Source organism: Chelmon rostratus, chromosome 1 (genome assembly GCF_017976325.1).
Source record: "Chelmon rostratus isolate fCheRos1 chromosome 1, fCheRos1.pri, whole genome shotgun sequence".
Classification (NCBI taxonomy): domain Eukaryota; kingdom Metazoa; phylum Chordata; class Actinopteri; order Chaetodontiformes; family Chaetodontidae; genus Chelmon; species Chelmon rostratus.
The window spans coordinates 26,195,357-26,218,828 of record NC_055658.1 but is presented as its reverse complement, the minus strand read 5'-3'; positions in this window follow the sequence as shown (position 1 = coordinate 26,218,828).

Here is a 23,472-nt window from a genome sequence, read left to right as displayed (position 1 = left end):
GTTAAATTCCGAGGTTGTTAAATGATGAAGAGACAAGGTGATAAACAACTTTTGTCTCTTCCCACATTCTGAAGAAATAACATTTGTTGACTTTTTAAATTATCAGCACTTTGTGGTACCAATATGTCCAAATTCAATTAAAATCCCACTTAAAACAAATGTAACATACAAACATATTGGTCAGCTCTGTATGACTGGCGGCATACTCAACAACACAGTAGAAACGGTTAGAATATCAGCTATTATAAGTCGACTATTCTTCCAAGATGTAATCATTTTATAGCCTCTACAGTAGAAACTTCATGCTGGTGCCGCTGAGGACAGCGTCTGATTATCAGACTTTAATCCATGTGGACAGCTGCAGCTGCAGCAGTGCACAGCCTCCATGCATCACTGTGCAGGAAATTTCCTTGAATGGAAATTTAACGTTTGTTATGGTTCTATTAAAACCATTATCACTCTCGTCCTTCAGAGCCAAAGAAGGAGTACAGAGTACACAGAGTACACAGAGGGAGTAGCTTGAGGACTGAACTCTTAAACACTATCATGCTGCTACAATGATGTGTTTTTGTTGTTTCATTTGGAGGACTTTTGCTTTACTACACAAACAGCACACTATTTCCTCCATAGACATCAAATGCTGGCAGTGGACATAAAACACGTACTAAATATATTCGTATGTAAAGGGGGGTTAAATGAGCCCTTACATGTTAAATGTTTAATATATGCTCTAACCCACTTATTTGCTTGTTTGCTTGTTTTCTGTCTTTGCATCAAACGCACACAGACACACTCACACACCACTTATTGATACACACCATTACTGACCATCTGCAAGCAGTAAAGGCAGCAGATCTTTTAGTATTCCAAACATGCGGGTAGTGACTGGTCTTATTAACAATGAAGCCCACAGGGCTTACGCTAGCAGGATTTCTCCACAAGTCCTTTATCACCTGTTGAGAGCTACTGAGCGTGGGCACTGTGAAATAAACAGAGGTATATGCCTACCTGCTGCTAAGCCCCGGTGGCCATCATCTCACTGACAGAATAAGACATCAGAGCAGCCATCTGAGAGCAGAGCAGCAGAGGGGGAGCAGGACCTTCAGAAACTGCCGCATAACCATGGGATCCCAAAATCAGATTTGGAAGTGTTCCGCAACATATTATCGAGTGATCAATCACACGACTGCTGGAGGATACTGTCTGTGCTCAGAGGATAAAGAACGTAATGAAAGCCATGGTATATCTGAGGCCCTGAGGCCGTACGGTGATGACCTATAGCAGCCAGTCTCCAGCTCTGTCATAAAGGTATTGGTATCTCAGCTGTAGCACGTACTCAAGTGTGTGATTGTTCTTACACAACTTGTGATAAAATGATTTACATTGAATAAAACAAAGACAGAAGCTTGGTTTTATTCAATGTAAATCATTTTATCACATGTTGTGTTTAGGCCCTTTGACTCAAAAATGCAGCACTCCATCACGAAGCAACCACATGCTGTGTTTCCACAAGCACATTTGCTACAGTCTAAATGTATGGCACTTCCTTTGTCTTTTGGCTTATCCTCCTCTATTTTTACCCCGTACTCAATTGTCATAGATTCACACTCAACCCATGTTGTGATCACACTGTTCTTTTAAGTTACTCAACAAAAGCCAAGTGGTAATAGGTCGGTTAAATAGCTGTGAAGACAATAGAGTGATGCAGCTCGAGCTGCCATGCAGCACTATTGCACTGTGTAAAGACTCAGGTGCAATCACAATGTTTGGCAAGAACTAAACGTGATATAACAAAGGACAAACACACAAAAAAGCGAAAGATCAGATAAAACAGAAAAAAAAACGTGGAAAAAACTTCTTAATTGGGCCAGTTTTAGCTGAACTAGGAGGCATCAGTAGCTGCAGTAATTATGAACCGAGGACTGCCATGAGCCTGCCTCTTGAGCAGACATCTTCACTTTCCTGATTGTGCAGTATAACGAATGTGGACTGAAAGCTGCAAGCTGTATGTCATAGCAGTGCGAGTGTAATTAAACATCTTCTAGTGTTATTTCAATCAGGTGAAACTCCCATGTCGAGAGGAATGGTGCTGAAAAACAAGCGAAATCCACAATTTCAACCTCGTCATTACCCACACCAGAGAACGGATAGCAGCGCTCCGAGGTTTTTCATGTCATAAATGGGATGTTGGGTGCTCAAGACGCTGAGTAAAACTTTATATGCAAGATTTGACATTGATATAATTAAAAGTGTGTTCATGGCTGTGCTTATGCAGCTCTCCGAGTTCAGAGCACTGCCGGGTTTCTGCTCTGTCAGACAATCCTCACTCTGTGTTTGTGATCTGGGGCTGATTTTGACCTGAGATGGCGGGTGAATGCAATTAACCACCTGGTGAGATGGAGAACCAGCACTGTTCTGGACCCCGAGGACTAGATTTGAGGAGCACTGCTCTGCACCATATGGGCATGTTTTGAGCAGGGTTGAAATGTGGGTTATAGAGACACTGAACAGCAGATGCGCCACAGATTTGCAAGACTTCTATCTCACTTTTACGAGGATATGATGATAATAAGATTATGTATAGTGGTTTACTACAAAGTGGAATGTTTTTAAATCTGCACAATATGCACATTTTTAGAAAGTAATTGCAAGCTAAGTACCTCAGTATAATAAGTAAAAGCCAAGGGTGTAATTTTATGAACACAGAAATATGTGTTTTGATACATACAGCAGATAAGAAATAACAATTTGAGAAGCTGAGGGTTCAATACAAGTTTGAAAATGAAATCTGGGGTGACGTGAGGTTACCAGACCTCTGCTTGAGGCTAACAGCTCAGGCTACATTAGCTACCAGCATAAAACACCTGAATCCACAACTGAACTGTCAGCAGTCAAGTTTTTGCGTATATTAAGCTCCAGGATCTGACAAGGAGGAGAATGCAATTGTGCATCGCAGTGATATATTGGTGTATTACTCTTCACAGTTTAATTACAGAACTGCAAATCAATTTGGAAATGATAGCAGCTTCCAAATCTGTGTTTTGAATTTTAAAAGTGAAGCTGACCTTTAGTTCACATTTGGTTCACAGATAGTGGCTTCAGGTTTTACAATTTTGGATTCTCCTGCATGCAGAGCTTGCTGTTTCCCAGGTTATCATAATTCATGCGTGGCATCTGCTGAAAACATAATTATAGCAAAACCATATTACCACAATGAATTCAGCAGCTTCAGCGGCCATAAAATTGCTGTCATTAGAGCGCATTATGTCTGTTATGTCCAGTTTTGGCACTGCTGGAACAAAAAGGCATCTTAAATGAGGAACATTTATTGAAAAGGTCAGACATTAAGAGTTCCACAGTACATCTCTGCTGTTTAGCTTCACTTTAAAATCCCCAAATGACACATTTGTGTGAGCTGTCCAGTACAAACACGATGAAGTTTAGCCAAGTGAAAGCATGAGCTGCTCAAAGGCACGTTGTAGAGTTTAAGCAGGAGATCTGAACTACTTTTCTGATGGTCACAGACTGGCTAATCAGAGGTCTTGGCTGAGTGTAGCTAGATTTGTCTCTAATGCCAATACCAATGGCACCAATTAGTCAACCTTAGAGTGGCCTCATCCAAAATAATGAACTTCACTGTCAGTGAGTTTGCAGTTGCTGCCCAGCTTGTGTTGGAGCATATTGGTTGGAATAGTGACATTTGTATAGATGGTCTGACTTTATTTTATTAGTCTAGTATTGATATTGCAGTTCCTTTCCAAGTGGCTATAATCTATCACAAAGTACCCTCTGCTATAATAAGAAAGGCGATGTCTAAGTTATACATATATGCAGTATATTAATACCTTCCATTGTTAGATCCTGCTGCACAAAGCATTGCTATATACAAATGTGCACCTTAGTAGCTCACAGTGAAAAGAACATAAAAAAATACATTCTCTCCATTACGTTTTACCACGCCTATATTACTTCACACTCGGCTGACATGAAAACACATTTTGGAAGAACTCGATTAAACTCCCTCTCATTAATTACCATTTCACTGGAGTGGGTTCACGAGTTGAGTTCATTTCTGCTTAAGAGGATTTTGAAGTACACCATAATTAAAATGCACTCTGCCTCATTCTTCATAAATGGTTCGAATGGTGCATACAAAGTGGCCAGATGTGTGGCATGCTATATTTCTGTCGAAAGCACAGATAAATAAACTTATTAGCAGTCTACATGTAAGTCATGTGATTGTGATTTAAGGAAATGAAAATGTTTTCCCAAATTCAAGATACAGTAAAGTCAAAGTGACTGATGGGAATTGTATTATTACTCCAGCTGAAATTGGTTGGAAGGGTGAGATGGTAAGGTGAGTTTGCTGGTGTTGCTGTAAACAAGATAATTGCTGAACATTGATGTCGTATCTGAACAAGAAGCAAGCTTTTTTGATCGATGTGTGGTCTTTTCTGCCTGTGTTTCTCTAAAGCGCATTCACTGCTCAGACTTAAACATGAAGATAATTCAGAGGCTTTTTTGATTTTTTTCACCTGATAATGACCTCCTGCCTGTATTTTATCTCGCAGGTATACACAAACAATGTTCATTGATTAAACTCATCGTACTGGCTTGACCCTTGTAATTTAGAGGCTGCTACAAACGAACCATGCAAACATGCCTACACTAGCACAGAAATGTATGGTTACCGTAGCAACATCAGTTAGCTCAAGGCTAATGACCCATTATACCATTCAGCTTCTAACGAGCAATATAAAATGTTTGTTTTTATGCTACAGGAAGCCAGTGCAGAGCAGCTAAAACTGGACTAATGTGCTCTCTCCTCTTGGTGCTGGTTAGTTTGAGCTCAAGTGTTTTTTTTGGTTTTTTTTGTTTGTTTTTTTTAGTAGTGTGTTACAGTAACCAAGTTGGCTTGAAATAAAGGCATGAATCAGGTCATACTTTAGCTCTGCATCAAAGGTAGAAAAACTTTAATCTTAGATCTGAATCTAGCATAACACAAAGACTTGTAAACTCAGATTTAAGCCAGGGAGCAAATTTCCTCAGGTTATTTGACAGCCTTCATTTTTTTGTTGTTTGAATTTTAGTTTTGTCCTCATTTAACTTAAGAAAATCATTCTCATCAGTTTATTTATTACCAAAAGACAGTTAGTCATGGGGTCTATAGCTGCAGCATCATTTGGATGCACAGATGTAAAGTTGTGTGTCATCTGCATAACTATGGAAACATACATTGTGCTCTCTAATGACATCACAAAGTGGCAGCATGTATAATGAGAACAGCACTGGACCGAGGCAGCTGCCTTGTGCAACCCCAAAGCAGATGTCATGTTTCTCAGACACATGATCTCCAAGACTGGCGTGTAAAACTTTCTCCCTTTGATGTTTTAAACCAGTTCAGTTAGTCACAGTTTCAGTGCTGTGGTCTGTTCTAATGCCTGATTGAAATTCCTCCAGGATTTTATTGAACTGTTTTCCAGTTATGTCATAACAGTGTAACAAAGACATTATTTTCATATCCATACTCTGCCAAGACCGTGACACGTCAAATATATCCGCAAAACATACTCTTTTAAAATCATGGGATTATGTAGATGCTATGTACGATAGTGGATAATTTCTGATTAACACTGGCAAAAGGCTTTATTTTATTGGTTTTAGTTCAGCAAGTAAACATTAACGCCTTCGTGGGTTGGAAATCTTTTAAATCTGCATTAAGCGATATATTAATATTAACACTGAATTAAATGGATTCCAGCCAAGAGTGAGTGAACACATAGCCGAGGCTGAAAATCCTGTGATCGTTAGATAAACAGAAAGGAGAGAAATAAAGATATATAAGTATGACATGTAAAATATTTTCAACGTAATATTTTAAATACCTTTATGTATTCATATGTATCTATATACACATGCATGCAAACAGCTTAAAGAAACAGACATACTGAAAAGAGTAAAAATCACAATAAGTTCAACCCTCGTTAAGGATAAAAGGGAAAATGGGAGCAAAAGGTCAATACAGGTTATCATCTCTGAAGAGTGCATGTTGAGAGTGGGCTTTAGATTACATCATTAATCCAGTCTGAATCTACTGTAATCCTCTCTTTCTGTCATTATATTTAGCAACCCAGTGTGTCCTAAGAGATGGTATGGAAACGCTCCAAAGGACATTCACACACATACACACAGACTGACAATTAGAGTTGATTAAATAATTCCCTTACGTGTCTAATTAATCCTCACCTTGTACTGCTTAGTTTATGTACACAGCGGCTAATCACACGCATATCATTAGGAAAACCCGGCACCCCCATTCAATGTTCGTTTGATATGCCTGAGTCAAATAATGGCAGACTAATGTCATTCACTGTAACAATTCTGTACGAGCTAATTCTAGTTTGAGCATATTTGTTTTTTCTCTGTATCTTGCCTTACTGCCTTTTTAATGCATCATGTAAATTTGAACTGTGCTGTTGTAGAAGTGTCTGCATCAACAACTCCTTTCTTTACACACTCTAATGGACTCTTACACAAACACACTGATACACGGTTTATTTAAGTGTACATGTGGTTGCTCTTGAAAGAGTCATTAATTAAAGGCACTTTATTGAAAAAACACCACATTACAACAAAACTTATTAGTGTGACTTAAAATCCTGCAGCATGTTATCTTAGAACAAAACACTTAAATGGATCTTTTAAACTGCATTATTGTAGCATTACACTCATTGCATTAGTGTCCAGTTAAGTTAAATAATGGCTGGAGTTCAATAAGAAAAGAAAACTCCACAGTACTTATAGTTTACTGAAAGTATTGTGATTTGTTATAGCAGAATATTTTAGAATGAGCTGATGCTGGCTTTGGTGGACCGCAAAAAAATTTGCGAATAAGAAAAAAGATTTGAAAACCAAATCACTCCGAGCTTTCAAGCAAATCGCGTTTTTGCAAGCTCGGTTCTGAGTTTTTTTTTGTTTTTTTTTTCCTGCTGCTGCCATGTCAGATTAATTCATACCAGTGATGTTTGGCATTGCATTGCCTTCTGGTGAAGAACGAGGGCTACTACTCAGTGAAAAGATTAAAGGGTACCAATTCAAGACAAATGAAAAATAAAATGCCTCATGCTTCACGTTTCATTCTGGGGTCATTCTTTTGACTATTTACCTTCTCTTCTCATGAGTAATCTGTGGAGCATTTGGAAAAGACAGATAAGGGTGCACTCATGTATACTGTGTTTGTGTGAGGATGTGGATGGGGAAACAGGACTGAAGGGAAAGGTTAGTGCGGGGTCGGCCACCGAGAGACAGAAATAGTATAATAGCTTGATTGTACCTAGCGAACGTTTAACAGCAGCTACACACAAAGGCCCCAATTTGCTGTGTGTTTCGGGGTTAGACTCCTGCGCGACCTCTTTTGTTCTCGCTTTACATGGGTCATAGCAAACACGGGCCATTAGCAGCAAACAAAAACATGAAATTGGGTTGTATCAAGAACAGAAGCAGGGTGACAAAAAAGATGAATAAAGGTAGAAATGCTGTCTGTATATGCATTTGTACTGAAAAACATTTCCTACTCCTTATCATGAGCTCAACAGTTTTGACTGTGATTACCATCAAAAAAACCTTTAAAATCTACTCAACACATTAGCATCAGTGCACGAGACTGAAGATGTGAAGGATCACATCTACTGCTGATGTTTCCACGAACCTGCATGACTGTTGCACTCATCTGAACCTCCTCAGCTGCTCACCAGGCAGTGGCTGGTTCTTTTATTAAAAAGTGGCTGGATGCATATTAAAGCCAAACCCTTTGCATTCATCCATGAACGTTCATACAGCGAGAGCAGCAGAGACTCCATGGAAAGCAGCTAACCTTCATATCCAAGCAGGATTATCATTTAGCGTTGTTTAGTACTATTTTAAGGATCACATAGGCAGAGACATGCAGAGGATGTGAGATTGGCAGGTGCCCAAATTCATGAAATAATTAAATAAATATAGCCTGCAACGCTGGTATTAAGGGGTGTTAAAATGTATGTATTTAAAGTTAGCTTGATTGAAACACTGCTACATGACAGTTAGTGATACATGCAGAGAAGAGAAGTGCATTTCAGTAAATTATTCCCACATGTTAAACAGCCCTCTGGACAATAACACATTAAAAATGCTGTGGTGCAACAGGACAGTTCTTCTAAGGTCATGGGACACAATAAATGGACCATATTCCTCTGATTCCCACATTACTAGCAAAAGGTATCAACGCTTGCAAGGTGGCTCTCTGTGCTCTGCCGCGGTGCAAGTCTCGGCATGCCGCAACATCGTCAGTTTCCTCCTCCCGCTTGATGTTAGAACAATCCCCCAGCTGCATCGTTCTCATCATTCACTCAGCATCACTAACAATTTACTGATCAATAGAAAACATATTTCAAAATAGAAAAACGTTAAACTTCATAATGTGTTCTAGCCTTTTCACAACACAAGTTGTGTCAGGTGTCATCCTGCCAACGAAAATCAACCGAAGTGATGCCTCTTGCGACACGCTTGGTTATTATTTGACAACTGTGGCGTTTCCTCCGCAGTCCGGCCAGTGTGCTGCTGTCGGCTCCAGGGATCAGTCAGCCTGGAAGCCCGGGTGGTTGGATGGTGGGTCCACAGAGTAGAGAGGTTGGAGTTGGAGAATAATATGATTCTACAGCAATGGGTCAACTGGGAATTGCAGACTTATTGGCTTGTTGCCAGGTGCTGGCAATCTAATTAACCATCACTCTCAGGATGGACTGGGTCTCTTTCACTGGTAGGGAACGTTATATGCACACATTTTCTGAATTCATTAACATTCTGTGGGATGAACGTGGCCCAAGGGCCGCCAGTTGATGATCACTGTGTAATGGCCTGGGTCCTAATTGACTTGCTGTGCAAGGTCCAGACTTGGAGAGGCCTTACGCTATTAGCGGGCAGCGCCCAGGCTACCATAGGGCATAGCCAACGGCAAAACAACAAAACCTGTCGGCTTTACTGTGTGCTCTCTGCAGTAGCATCTCGCTTGGGCTCCCTCTTAAAGTCCATCTACTTGATTCAGTATTTTTGGCGAACAGCAGAGCTGCTTCAAGTGTGTGTTACTATCCGGGTTTTGACATTGGTGAAGGTTTAGTTCAAGATCTCTGATTCTGTCTCGTTTCCTCTGCACCTGCTGCTGTGGAAACAAACATTGTAGGTGTAGAGGGAGGATGAATTACACCACAGGGTCCTCTGACCTGATATTATAATTCAATCAATATATCTGTTCAGCAGGGCAGGACATGCATAATCTTTTTTAAAAAGAAAGCAGAAAAAGGGCACTTTCTCTGTAGGAGGCCAAAAGGCAGCTGCTCAAACCCCCTTTGACATCTGTCTTTGCACACAGGATCGATGCCTGGTATGTTTTCACTTATTAGACAGTTTACACTTTAAATACACTGCGATTCAAAGCACAAAGCACATCTCCCCATTAACCTTACACCTGTGGTACTTTACAGGAAAGCAAAGACAAAAAGTCAGCTAATAAAAGGGAGGCAGTCAGGCCTAGCTCGACTAGAACACTTCTCTGCACACAATGAAAAGCCTTGCACAAAACTGCAATAAATTGTATATGTATTTTGATACCTAACAGCAAATTAATTTCACCTGATCATTAATCCCTCAGAGGTGCAATATTCTGAATTTCAGTAAAGTTACGGGAACATTTTCACCACGGCTTTTAACCTTCAAGTTCTGCTTGAACACCTTATATCTGTATTAACGGCACATAGAGTTTTCCTTACCTGATGCCAGTCACACACATTATTGTCAAAACACAAAGGTTTAAGTAGGCCATCTTATTGATGCAGTTGGTTGCATCTAGTCTGCAGTTATTCTGCTCCCAGGCATTTCCTGTCAGTCCAGCACTCGCAGCAGCGAGGCTGTTCATTGAGTGGAAACCCAAGAGAAGCTTCATTGACATCCAACACATCAAACATGCCCGTAAGGCATTTCTTCACCTCCTCCTGAAGCTGGTCCTTTTGCTGATAGGAAAGACACCAGCCTTCACCTTGGAAAGGGAGGAAAAAGCTGCACTTTGTAGAAATTTTTATAGAAGTTTCACATTTTGCAGTAAGTATTTAGTGTTTTTTTTTTTTTTTTGGCCCACCCCCCTCCCTTCGGAGGGCAACTTTATTTTTATTTCTCATAATTTGCTCGACAGAAAATAAAGCTTTAAGTAGCTCCAAACCCACTTACCCCAGTGCACAAGAAGAAACCAAAAAAAACCAAAAAAACAAAGCAGAACATAGCAAGCGATAAAGCGTGACAAGCTGTGGCAAACAGACAGACAGACAGAAAAAGTGACAGAGAGATGTAGCACGGTATAGTAGATGACAGACAGACATTCAGGACATTTTTTGGAGCCTTTGAAGTTAGCCAGCAGATATTGAAAGAGTAAGTCAGCGGTAGCCGGGTATAGTGGGAGTGGTTAGAAGTAAGGGGAACCGCGATGAACCTGCATTCTGTGATATGATGTGTGACTGACTGTCTGTTCATGTGCATATCGAGTCTGAGAGGAGGAGTGTGGTGCTACGGTTGTAAGGTAGGTATATGAAAGTGTGCGGCTATAAGGTGTTGTTGCAGGGGAGGACAGTAGGCGGAAAAAATATAGATAATTGGAGGGGAGCGGTGGAGAGGTGGGTGATGGAAATGCAAGTGTCTTATAATAACTGTTGAACTTGTAGAAAATTTATGAGGGGATTCCAAGTTTCTTTAAAGGCAGAGATGTTGTTCTTTTGGTAAGCTGCAGTTTCTTCTGTCAAAGTGAATTCTGTGATTAGGTTGGTCCAATGGGTTAAATGGCAAGATGATCTAGACTTCCAGATCCCTCCTTCCATATTTGCATGTTCGATCCAACTTTTAACAGACAAGAAATGTCCAACCAGTCTTAATATAAGGACAAACGACATATGCAACACACCAACACGTTGTTGTTGTTGTTAAAAGAATACGACTTTATGCATTTATGCATTTAATTTGAGAGAAAACAGCAATCTAATTCTCAATATCATGTAAAGCCCTTTGTCCAAGTTGTTTTCCGCAGTGTGAAGCTGCTGTTGTATTAACTGGAAATCTGTTTCTAATTGGAAACCTTTCCATACAGCCCTATAGCTGAGATTAAATAGTCTTCAAAGTTTGAAAGGTTTTCATTTCTATCATCATCAGCAGAAACCGTAGCAGCATATCTCACATGCATCTGGTGGTTTCCACCTCTTACAGTTCTTCTTACATGAGTAGAATCACATTACTTTTATTTAACAGACACTTTTGTCATAAGTGACACGTTTTTTCACAGACACATACATTTGGAGCCATTTGGGATTCATAGTCTTGAGCTGAGACAACGGATCTCTGAGCAAAGAGTCTGAGATCTGAGAACTGAGCCACAGCCTCATACAAATGGCTGCCACAGTTACATTTTCCTGACGAAAAACCTACGAAAACAAGCAAGAAATGAACCATTGAGGGTTTTGCAGTTGGATCGCTTTCCGACCAACAACTCAGGGTGCACAAGAAAACGTTCATCACCACTTTGTGAAAAGAGAGAGGAAAGAAACATAAGAGGCAAATTGTCATAGTTTCATATGGAGTAATAATATAGAGTATTGCTGCATGCAAACAAGCAACTACAGCAGGGGCTGGTGTTAAGGTGGTCTACGATGGAGACAGGAAAGCAGAGAGAACATCTTGAGTATCTGCTGAGAAAAGCTAACCGAATTTGTTATGTTATTTTATGTTTTTACAAAATGAAAGAAGCTGCGCAAATCAGTTGATTTTCACATGAACAAGTACACAATCTATTAGCTATGGCTCGTGCACTTTGCGATAAGTGGAGCCTTCATTTTCCTGGGAGATTGTACCCAGTGGCAGACAGAACTGCACAGTGAAAGAGAGGCTTATAGGGAGCCAATCTAAACACTAATGATGTCATTATTCCGTAGCCATAACAGTGCACAATCAACATTTACTTCATGACGATAAGTTAAAGCAAAAAAACGTGTCCACTGCCAGTTTAATTCTAAATGTATCTTCATTTGGCTGCTTTTCTGGCTGCACTCAGTAATGGAAGTCAGCTACAGGTGAACAGTGAAACGTACAGCATGCAAGGACTGAATTCATTCCAGCCCACGTCTTCGTAAAAAAAAAATCCATAGTATATTAATAAACTGAGTCTTCACCAGCACCTCCAAGTCAACAGCAAACGCAACACAAGCCAATTCATTTGAAATCTCCCTGGGTTCATTTTAGTATTTAAAAGACTTATTTATTCAATATATATAAAAAAAACATATTAGATTATTTTGTGCAGATTTAATAAACTCCCTTCCCTTATGAAGTTAACTACTGGACAAATTGAATAAACAGGTTCATGTGACTTTAATTAATTGCAGTTGATAGTTTTAGTTAACGTTTGCTTTGAGTGTAAAGTGATTGATGGGAAGTGGTTGCTCTGCATAACTGAACATTAGTCCTTATGAGCACTCTTATCTTTCACTTCTAATAATAGGAGTTATTGTAAAGAAATACAAAATAAATGGATAGGTCTCTTTGCACAAAGCACAATTATCACCCTTAAGTATATATTGAGGGTGTCCACACCAGGGAGCCCCAAATAATAAACAAAACCTTCAGACACAAACATGCACTGCAACAGTTTTATCCCGATCAGTGAGAGCCTCTTGTGTGATGTCCTTAGTGCAGTCTGATATGAGGTAGTTCATTTGGAAAGTGTTGCATAAGAAAAACTGGCCTGTACAGTATCTGAAGTGGATTTAATGTTGCTCCTTAACAGCATTCATTCCTGGGCTGCTGTCTAACAAGCTTGCTTTGACCTAATTTCATCACTGTTCAACTGCCTTAACGACGGCCAGACAAAAGATGCTGAGTGTTTACAAGAGGATGACCGCAGCAACCTCAATCTAATCTTCTGAACAAACGGTACTGTGTGAATAAATAATGTATTTCATATATGTACATTTTATATGATAAGATCTTTATTTCTTTATCTTTCATGTCTTATCTCTCTTTGCTGTGGACTGCAGCTTTACAGTGAGGTGAACTGAAATGAAAATTGATTAAACAATTTATACATCACAGCTTTGCAGCTTGCTGTTTTTCTTTTTTAGTGTATAACATATGGCACAGCTAGTAGATTTTATATATATGTATATACGAGAATAGTTGCATCTGTGGATAGCTTGGTCAGCTGACCTGTGAGAAAGATGGTGCACCAAATGGATCAAAGCAGCTCTCCAAAGCGAGCATCTGCTAAGAGGTGCAGCAGATTCTGCCTACAGATAATGTATGCACTGAAACTGCTTAAAATTTCATGTGAACACTTCTGCTGCATGCATGTAGAGTACCTACACCACAAGAACAGACACTGGCCGGGGGAAACCTATATGCATATTAAATGTGAAACACAAATATTCCATTTCTGTCCATCATTTCTCCAGATAAATTAATGATACGTTTTCCACTGGCTGTGGCTTTAACGGAGCAAAGCCACAATGGAGGAACCTGCGGTATCACACTCAGAACAACAGTTTTTGTAGGCTTTCTGAAAAGATACCATGAGACCTTCCAGCATGAGGGCATCTGCATCTATTGAGGGCTAAATAAAAATCTCAAATTCCTCCAACACTTAATTATTGTCCAGCTTTCAAAGCTTAATTGTGTTATGTATCACACTGTGGTGAGGTTTGTCTCGTCTTGGGTTTTCTGTCTTGTCATTTGACATCGTCTGTTTTATTTTGAAAGTCTAACTCTCCTCTTGTTGATTCTCCTCTCCTGATTACCTATTGTCTCCACCTGTTCCCCATTACCCTGTCTGCGTCTGCGTCTCCCTTGTTTTGTGCCAGAGTGTCTTTGTCCATTGGTTGATTCGCCCAAGCCTGTCCTTGTCCCTTGCCCACAGTCACAGTATTTATCCATGTAAGCCTTTGTTCCTCTTTGAGAGTGATTTTTTGTTTGGAAGTTCTTGCTTTTTTTTTTTTTTTTTTTTTTTTTTTGCTCATAGTCGTGTTATAGTCCTCTTTAAGACTGTTTGTTTCATAGCCATTGTTCATTATCTGTTGTAGGTCCTCCATTGTTTTTTAGGAGTGAATTTTATTTTTGGTTATTTTCTCTAGTCTGGTTTCCTCCCTTTTGGAGTGTTTTTCGTTATATAGCCTTTTGAGTTCTTCCTCCCTCGGAAGTGATTTTGTTTGCTTAAGTTTTGTAGCCTTTAGTCTTCTTTTCCTTGTCCACCATTCAGAGCGTTTTTTTGTTATATTGTTCTTTTCATTGCATTGTATAGCTGTGATTTCTGCTACCTTGCCAAGATAGATTGACCTTAGGTTAATTTCATAGCCTGTTTGTTTTGTCACTCAGCGAAGAGGTCTCTGGGTTGTGTGATAATAAACCTGTGTTCATTGAAATCTCTGCGTCTGAGTCCTGTTTCGAGTCCTGGCCTGACAATGTGTTGGAGCTTTTGCTTGCCCTTGAGTTCGAGTCCAAGAAAACTGCAATAGCAATGAATTCCAGGAAAATAAGCCGCTAAATTAGGGGTTTAAGACTTTCTCAGCAACACATGAACAATCGCAAATACAGATCAGTGCTTACACTGTTAGTCTTACATCTTGCAAGATGAAAAGATAAAAAGAACCATTGTGATGTCTCACCTGAATGCACTGAGCCATTACACAGAGAAATAACATTGATTCTTAATTTGAGAAATATTTCCATTTAATGTAAGCTCTGAAGAACACATTTGCAGTTTTAAAGCACTTGCTTGAACCCTTGTCAATTTTATTTGAAGCAGAGCGAGCAGTGTGACACAATCCATTATAAAGTCAATTAGAAAACCAAGTTCCTGTGTGAAATCCCTTTTGTGAAGTGAAAGTCTCCACTGTGGCACTTCCTGTACTCGTAGGCACAGACACATTGTCTTTGCTACTACTAAAACTACTGCAACTACAGAATTAAAGGTGCAAGCAGCAACGTGGCAATTTGACAATTTTTAACCTTTATTGAGTATTCAATAAAAATAAATAAATAAATAAAAAAAATACATTTACAGTTAAGTATGCGTACCAGTCACAGTCAAGAATAAACTTCACTCTCAAAATTTCAAAAATAAATGACACAAATTTACTACAAGTCATCTGCATCCATTTGTCTTGGTCAATTTGCAATTCTGCAAAGATTAGCCAGTGATGCCGTAGTGTTATATTTTATTCCCGTGTCAGTCAACCCCTGCAGCTGAGCCTTTTCAGGCACTGAGTGAAGCTATTCCCAGCACAATTGTGGTACACTGAAAAACAGGCATAGTAATTGCACTGCTCTGAAGGTCCTCATGAAAATTCAATATCAATGTATTTTCACTCTGTCACTGTATTCCTCTAGAGCACCTGTCAAAAATTGCTTTGCAGCACTGGAAATGCAACTCAGTATCAAGTCAAATCTCCTCTGAGTCCATCTTAATCCATTGCTATGACCACTTTTAGTCCTCCTGAACTGATATATATAAACAGATAGATAGATATAGATATATATAAAATAATATATAAATAAACTGTTGTTCACTGTTGTTAAAGGATGTTTAGAGAGAGTCTACAACGACGAAAAACAAGCTAAAATGTAAAAACCAAAAATTTCAATAGGTGACAAAAACCTTATCATACATGTAAATGAAACATTTTGTAAATCATTGCATTATGATAATGAGATGCATGTTTGCATCATTTGGACTAAGAACAGAGTGTGAGATTATTGAAGGTTGGTCATCGACTTACAGTAAGACCATTAGCAGCTATTTAATTTGACATTTATGTAATATGACAGATATTGATACCTCGGCTTTAATGCTTGTTAACTAACTTTATTAGAACGTATTGGTGACATGGCTTGTCATTTTCTTCCTCTCTGTCCCTCCCTCCTTCCCACTTCCTTAAACCCATTTATTGCCATTCTCTTCCTGTCCACCACGTGCCTCTGACCCAGTCACCTCACTCCCACTCGTGCCCTGCAATAACCCTCCAGTCCCAGTCGCCTGACCTTCCCCACCCACCCGCTCACCTCATCTTCCTCTTCAGCCCTGCCGTGCTTAACCTGAGACGTGTACTATGAAGCAAGTTTGACATAACTACGCTTTCTTCGCGTGAGGTGGCTGGAAAAACAAAACAGATCAGAGATAGTGGGCATCATCATGACCAGGTTTTCTTCATCAGGCTCTGTGGACTTTCCGATAAAAGGGGCCATTTGGCGAGTTATTGGACTCTTCCACACAAAATGGACCAATAGTGTGCGGTCTACATAAGTCAAGAGGAACATGTCATTATATTGGAGAGCTATGAAGAATCTAAAAAATTATACAATTTTTACACTGCATTTAGGTCTGCTGTCCCATAATTAAGGGTACATGGAAAATGTATTAGTTTATAAAACAAATTTTATTGATTGGATACTATCTGTAATATAATGACTGATCAATTTTCTAATCAGTGCTCCATCTGCTGCAATACCAGCAGTGTAAAACAGACTCATCAGCAAACAGGACCGGGCATCAAAACGTAATCCAGAGTGGTCTACAGCTGCTGTGCCTTCATCATTCAATGATACGCTGCATAAAATTTAAAGTTTAATATTACCTCACTGTTCAGTGACATTGCTAACATGCGGCTGAGCAAGTTTGCATATGTATTTCTCTCATGGAGAATATCATCAGGGAGAGAATGATTGAAAGGGTGGTGCTTTTTATAGCCTATTTAAATATGAAACCCTGACCGTAGCCTCTTCCAGGTTCAGTGTGCAGCATCTGTTAACATGGCGATCCAGCCATGTTAAAAGACCACCTTCATGACTTTGAAAAGTCTGGCTTTAGGCTCAACAAACCTCACCAACCCACTAATCTGGCTTCATCAACACCCCTCAGGCCTTTTGCACTCACTCCTCGCCTGACCATCAAAGTTTATTTTGTGGTTTTTATGATTTTTGAGCTTCTGAACCCTGTTACCCAGAACCCTGTTTTTTCAACATGTTTGCCTGTTCAGACTGCCTTCCAGACTTCCAGACTTCCAGTTCAGACCCTTTCCTGCCTTGTGATTCTGCAAGTTTTTGCAATTTCCCAAATAAATCATTGAACTGATCCCATCTGTCTGCATCAGGGCCTATCCTTATCGCCTGGATTCAGTGGCTGTGACATGACCAAGGGAGGAACATAAATGCTTCATGATACACCCCAGCAGTCACTGGTCCAGCTAGAAAGACCCCTTGCCAGATTCCCAACAGCAAACAACCGCCAACTGTGTTAAATGGAGTGCCTAACCAAGCTAGTCCTGCAGCCGGGGATTTAAGGCCCTGAACACTTATAATCCACCCACACAGGTGTTTTCACTTATTTTGGCTGATTAGAGCTCCTGCCAGAACTGTGTGGGCATTTGCAGACTGTGCTTGATTGACATCTCCCTCACCCAATAATAAATATGGACAACTTCCACCTTTTAACAGTCTTAACTTTACAGATTTTATTTTGTAGCGATGTGCACTAAAACCAACCCATGTAGCAAACTACTGTAAAAAAAAAATCTCTCTATATATATGGCAGTTCAGCAGTTTTATTCATGTTTGCTGTGTTGCCCTTTTGCAGTGCAGCAGCGGCTGTGAAAAAAGTGGTGGGATTTAAGTGATCAATACAGCATAGGAACATGGAGTGAGAAAGAAACAAGGGATCTGCAGGAGCCCAGATGTGAAATCCTCTGTCATTACCGAGGCTCCAGGAGAGAAGAACAACATTATGAACAACGAGCACATTCACATGTGTCCTTCAGTGTGTGAAGACAGTAATCTTGCAGGTTCACTGCATGTCACACTGTGCCAGATGGGCCGAATAATATCTTTGTTTCACTCTGTGTCAGACTGACCACTGTCAATTTTGCAGCTTGTCATGTGAATGTCTGGTGAATCAGTGTAAACAGAAAACATGAAGAAGCAGAAATATAAACTAGCATCATCCATGTGCACAGCTGTCATGTTTGCATGCGTACAGCACATGCCAGTGTGGTATCTTCATGTATATGTGCATTGGCGCTTACAATGTTGCACTGGCCAGTGAATTCTGCATCATTTCCAATCATATTCCAGCTGGTTGGTTTGTGCATGTGCATGATTGTCAGAGATGTCAGCTCTGATCTTGGACAAATTGCACAGGGAAGAGGGGCATTCAGATTTTTTGCCACACTGAAATCCTTTCCAAAATGTTCACACTCAAACTGATAAACTTTGTTGTTTTTCATGAATATACACTCATTCTGAATTTGATGCACGCAACATGTTGCAAAAAAGCTGGGACAGGGCCGTGTTTACCACTGCGTTACATCACCTTTTTCTCCGAACAGTTCTGAGGACACTAATTGTTGATGCTTTGAAAGTGAAATTCTTTCCCATTCTTGCTTAATATACGACTCCAGTTCCTCTACAGTCCAGAGTCTCCGTTGTCATTTTCTGTGCTTCATAATGGAGACAGGTCTGGACTGCAGGCAGGCCAGTCTAGTGCTGTGGTGGCTTGACATTGTCTTGCTGGAATAAGCAGGGATGGCATCTTATGTTGCTCCAAAACCTGAATGATGCCTTCACAGATGTACAGATTAGCCATGCCATGAGCACTCACACCCAGACCATCACATGTGATGGCTTTTGAACTTCTGCGCTGGTAACAATCTGGATGGTGCTTTTCCTCTTTAGCCCGGAGGACACAACGTCCGTGATTCCGAGGAAGAATCCGAAATTTGGACTCATCAGACCACAACACACTTCCACTTTGTGTCAGTCTATCTCAGATGAGCTCAGGTCCAGAGAAATTGGCAGCATTTCTGGATGTTGTTCACTTTTGCACTTGTAGATGCAGCGACGGTTTTCCAAAGTGTTTCTTAGCCCACGCAATAATATCCTTTATACAATCATGTCGTTTTTTTACTGCAGTGCCACCTGAGTAATTGAAGGTCACAGGCATTTGATGTTGCCTTGCCCCTTACATGCAGAGATTTCTCTAGATGGTGAAATCCCTTAATTCTGATGGATTATTTTCCCGTGCAGTTTTTCACAAAGTGGTGAACCTCGCTCCATCCTGGCTTGTGAACCACTGAGCCTTTCCAGGATGCCCCTTTCATACCCAATCATGATACTATCACCTGTTACCAATCAACCTGTTTACCTGTGGAATGTTCCAAACAGGTGTTTTTGGAGCGTTCCACAACTTCCCCAGTCTTTTGTTGCTCCTGTCCCAACTTGTTTGAAACGTGTTGCTGCATTAAATTCAGAATAAGCAGATATTTACAAAAATCAATTAAGCTGATGAGGTCAGGCATTAAATATTTTGCCTTTGTGCGGTTTTCAGTTTGAGCATTGAGCAAAAGCGATCAGCAAACAATTGAATTCTGTTTTATTTACATTTTACACACCATCCCTTTCAATTCAGCTTTTTTGGAATCAGGGTTGTAATAAAAATCAAAAACTAAACTAAATACACTTCGAGCTCTATGACAAAACACATGCATCTAAATTAAAGTATGAGCAGTTTCTTCACAACACGAGTTGTCCCATCAGCGTGACTGGAACTGACCTGTTGGAATTGAAGTTGTTTGGATATGATTAAGAACAAAGCAGAGAAGAGAGGACCAGCTGGCCTAACATTTGTTTGCCTTTGCGACTTCAGCCAAGAGATTATTACTGAAAACTGTGCAGATTTGGCAACTAACTCCAAAGTTTGCAAAGGGTTACTTTGAGCTCTGCAGAGAGAGAACAGCGGTTCAACAAATCAAATTCAAATTGCAGACAACACATTTAAAACTGGGTAAATGTTTTGAAAGGCAGACACACACACCTGGAATAACAAAAAATGTGCATATTGTTGCCTGCTCTGCTGTGCTGTTATGTTGATCTAGTTGGTTAGTTTTAAATTAAAACTGGGTGGTCAGCTTTCTTTTGTAATCCTTGATCTTAATTACAAATGCAAAATACACTGCTGCTATAATGCCCTCCCTATAGTCTTTGTTTTTCAGAGCTCACTCCCTTTTGACTCATCCTAGCTGCCGTACCATTTCCTCCCTCTATTGACAGGTGACAAGTTGTCAAGGGAACTAATTGTTAAAGTGTAGAAATACTTGGAGTTCCATGCTGGATAATGCCATTTGTCCAACTCTGTGTGGTTCCTCTCTTCCATAATGTGCTCCACAGTGCTTCATATTAGCGCTAAAAGGCTTCATTGGATGTTCTGTGGCTAAAGTTAGGCAATAAGATGACTACATCACAAATCAAGTGCAGATACAAGATTTAGTGTGACTTATTTGGTGATTTGAGTGTGTGTTTTCCTTCCAATCATGTCAGAAAAATGTATTTCAGAAGTCTCCAGTGTGCTCCGTCAAAGCAAATATGCTGCACAAGCTCTGTGACCATAGATCTGTGGCAGCTGTGCAGCAGCAAGCAGAAATGAAATCATAGGATCGGATTATATCACGATTTTTCAGCGGAAAACATTGCAGCACCTTCAAACATCACACACATGCATCGTCCCACAGCAACCGGGGAAATGCTAAAGGCTGTGGACAAAAGGAAGATTCTATCCTCACAAACCTCATTTACAGATCACAGTAGGATCCCTTGAAAGGATCCGGCTGTGAGACAAATAAGACTCGGTGTCACCCTTTATTTAACCCAGGCACTGTGGTATGTAATGGGAGTACACCGGTCTCACTCAAACAGTCCCCCACTGTGCTCCTCACCCACACATGCATCTTACAAAACAAAGTGCGCGCCAACACGGCCCATCAGAAGGTATTTATATTCTCAACGAAACGCCTGCTTTGCTGGCTTTAAAAATGAGAAAATGCTGGATCTACAGCACAGAGTGTACACACCACAAAGAGGGTAGCTCAGTGTGTGGACTACTGAGATCAGTCTCATGAAATATTCAAAAACAAATAAATAACTGCTTATATTATAAATAATAACCAACCCTGTTAGGCGCAGTTGTAGTTCATTAAGTTGAGTGATTGAGATAAGTTGGTCCAGTATATTGAGGCAGTCACACTGTCTGTGTGTCTGATTCTGGAGTCTCCAAACCATCTGACATGTACTGTATGTTTGTGACTTTTTAAAAGCTTTCACATTAAAATGTTAAAAGCTACAAAAAAAAAAGCTTCAGAGGGTTCAAGGAATGGCACATCATATAACTGCAAAATGTGATGGCATAAATAACCCAATGGGTTTGCACAAACTCCAATCCAACTTATCCTGTATTTAATCTATATTTTAAGAAAATTTGAAGACTCATCAGTGCAAACTGGTGCAAACCCAGCTAAACTGAGGCTTTTCAGGGCTTTGATTCTTGAGTTTGGGTTTGAGCTGCTATTGAAGAGCAGCTTGCAGGGACTCAAGTAATCATTTGGATGATTAGATGGGAGAGCTGTGATTTAGTCTTCTTGTAGCTCACTCGTATACAATCCTTCCTGCAAGCTAGAATGGTCACTACAGTTTGTTAACATAGAAAATCAAGTTTATCAAGTCCCAGACCCTGCTATTGTTAATGCTGACTAACTGGCATGGCATCCTGGGATACTTAATGAAGTAGAGCCATCACTAGATATATCTGTGCTTTTCTTGCTATGACAAGTAAACCTATCCACCATGAAAAAAAAACCCTCTTTTGTACTGCCCTGTGTGTTTCAGACAAACCCTGATCAGAATGTTAAAGTCTGGCTGAATCAAGCACTTCAGGTCTGTAAAAAAAAAATGTGTAGCCTTTACAGCTTCTTGTCATTCGCTATTTAACGAACAATTTATTGTTTGCCTGCTGCATGACTGAGATGCCAGAAAGAATATTTTCATTCACTACACTTATTTTGCAAACAGCCAAACGAGCCATCTGAAAATGTCACTGTTGCAATGAAAGTCAGTGTAACATAGATGAAATCTAAATGCATGTTCCTTCCTGAACCATCTGTCCATCCATCCATTTTCTAAACCACTTAGCTTTCAGCCTCCTGGGACACTGTATATGATGTGTGGTGCACCTGCAGGATTGCTCCCTTAAGAGTAATTACATCTGTAGCCTAATGTACAATAAAGACATTTATGAGAATTATACCTTTAAAAAATTAATTCCATTGCACAGAGTTTAGCATCTGTTATTTTGTACCCGAGGAGAGCGTCCACTGATCAAAGCACAGTTATCTGCTCACCCTGCTTTGCACACACACAATTTATATACACTAAAGTGTCCACTGACCAGTACTTCCTGTTTCCAGTCCAATATGATTGGCTACAGTATTTGATGCTTTAAAAATGATTTCTAAGATAAATGAAACCAAGTTATCAAACTTTAAGATGATACCTTTGAATATTTTATACACACCATTACAAGACTGTCAGGGCTTGAATTGCTTTATGATCCTAGAAATCCAGTCATTATGATCACCACCGCATGCTGAGGTGAAAAACAACAATGCCGCCCCCTGATCAAAAGGATCTAAGAACAATTTCAGACCTCTGTTTAATCAGGATTATCTGAAATGCCTCTGATCTGATCAGAATGTCTCAGTGATGGAACACCAGCTACAAGCTCGAGGTCTCCTGAATCTGAAATCATGCGAGCTCAATCTCAGCTCCCTTTGACTCACCTCAGTAATTGGTTTCACTGTGATCTACAGTGGCTGTTAAGCTATTCATAAAGGGGAGCCGACATCGCCGCAGGGAGACCTGACTGCGCCGCAAACCGCAGTGTGCAGCCCAGCAGTATGATGCGCTCACTTAGAAATAATAAAGAGAGGGAACTCTGCTGCTTTAATTGCTGCTCATGATTAAACTGAAAACTATTTAATTCGGTGGACACAGAGCAAACCATTATCAGAGAGGTATTCCCAAACAGCCTGATCTCAGCACAAGGCAGCCAGTTGTACACAGAACCATTAGTGCCTCTACATTGTTGCCACTTCATGCAACGCACAAGGCAGAAACACAGTCTTCATGAAAAATACACTAAACAGTTCCCTCACCCATTTGTTTTTTGCTAAGAATATGCAGAGTAAGCAGAAAATGATGCAAGCGTCAGCTGAAATTCTTACTCCGGCAGTGATGAAGGTGGTGGCTCTCATCACTCTGATTTTTTTCTGATCTTTTCAGACTATTGTTTTTATTATCATAAGAGAAAAAAGCAAAATGTCAGTACAGATAAGATAAGAAAAGATAAGACTTTATTTATCCCCAGACGGGGAAATTTGGGCATTACAGCAGCATATGATAAAAAAAAGCAGCAAAGATAGAGAAACATTCGAAAAAAAAATACAAAATAAAAAGTAGACTATATATATATATGTACATATTATACAAGCAAAATGAAATTTGACTATATAAAAGAAAAAAATATGTAGAAAAAATATA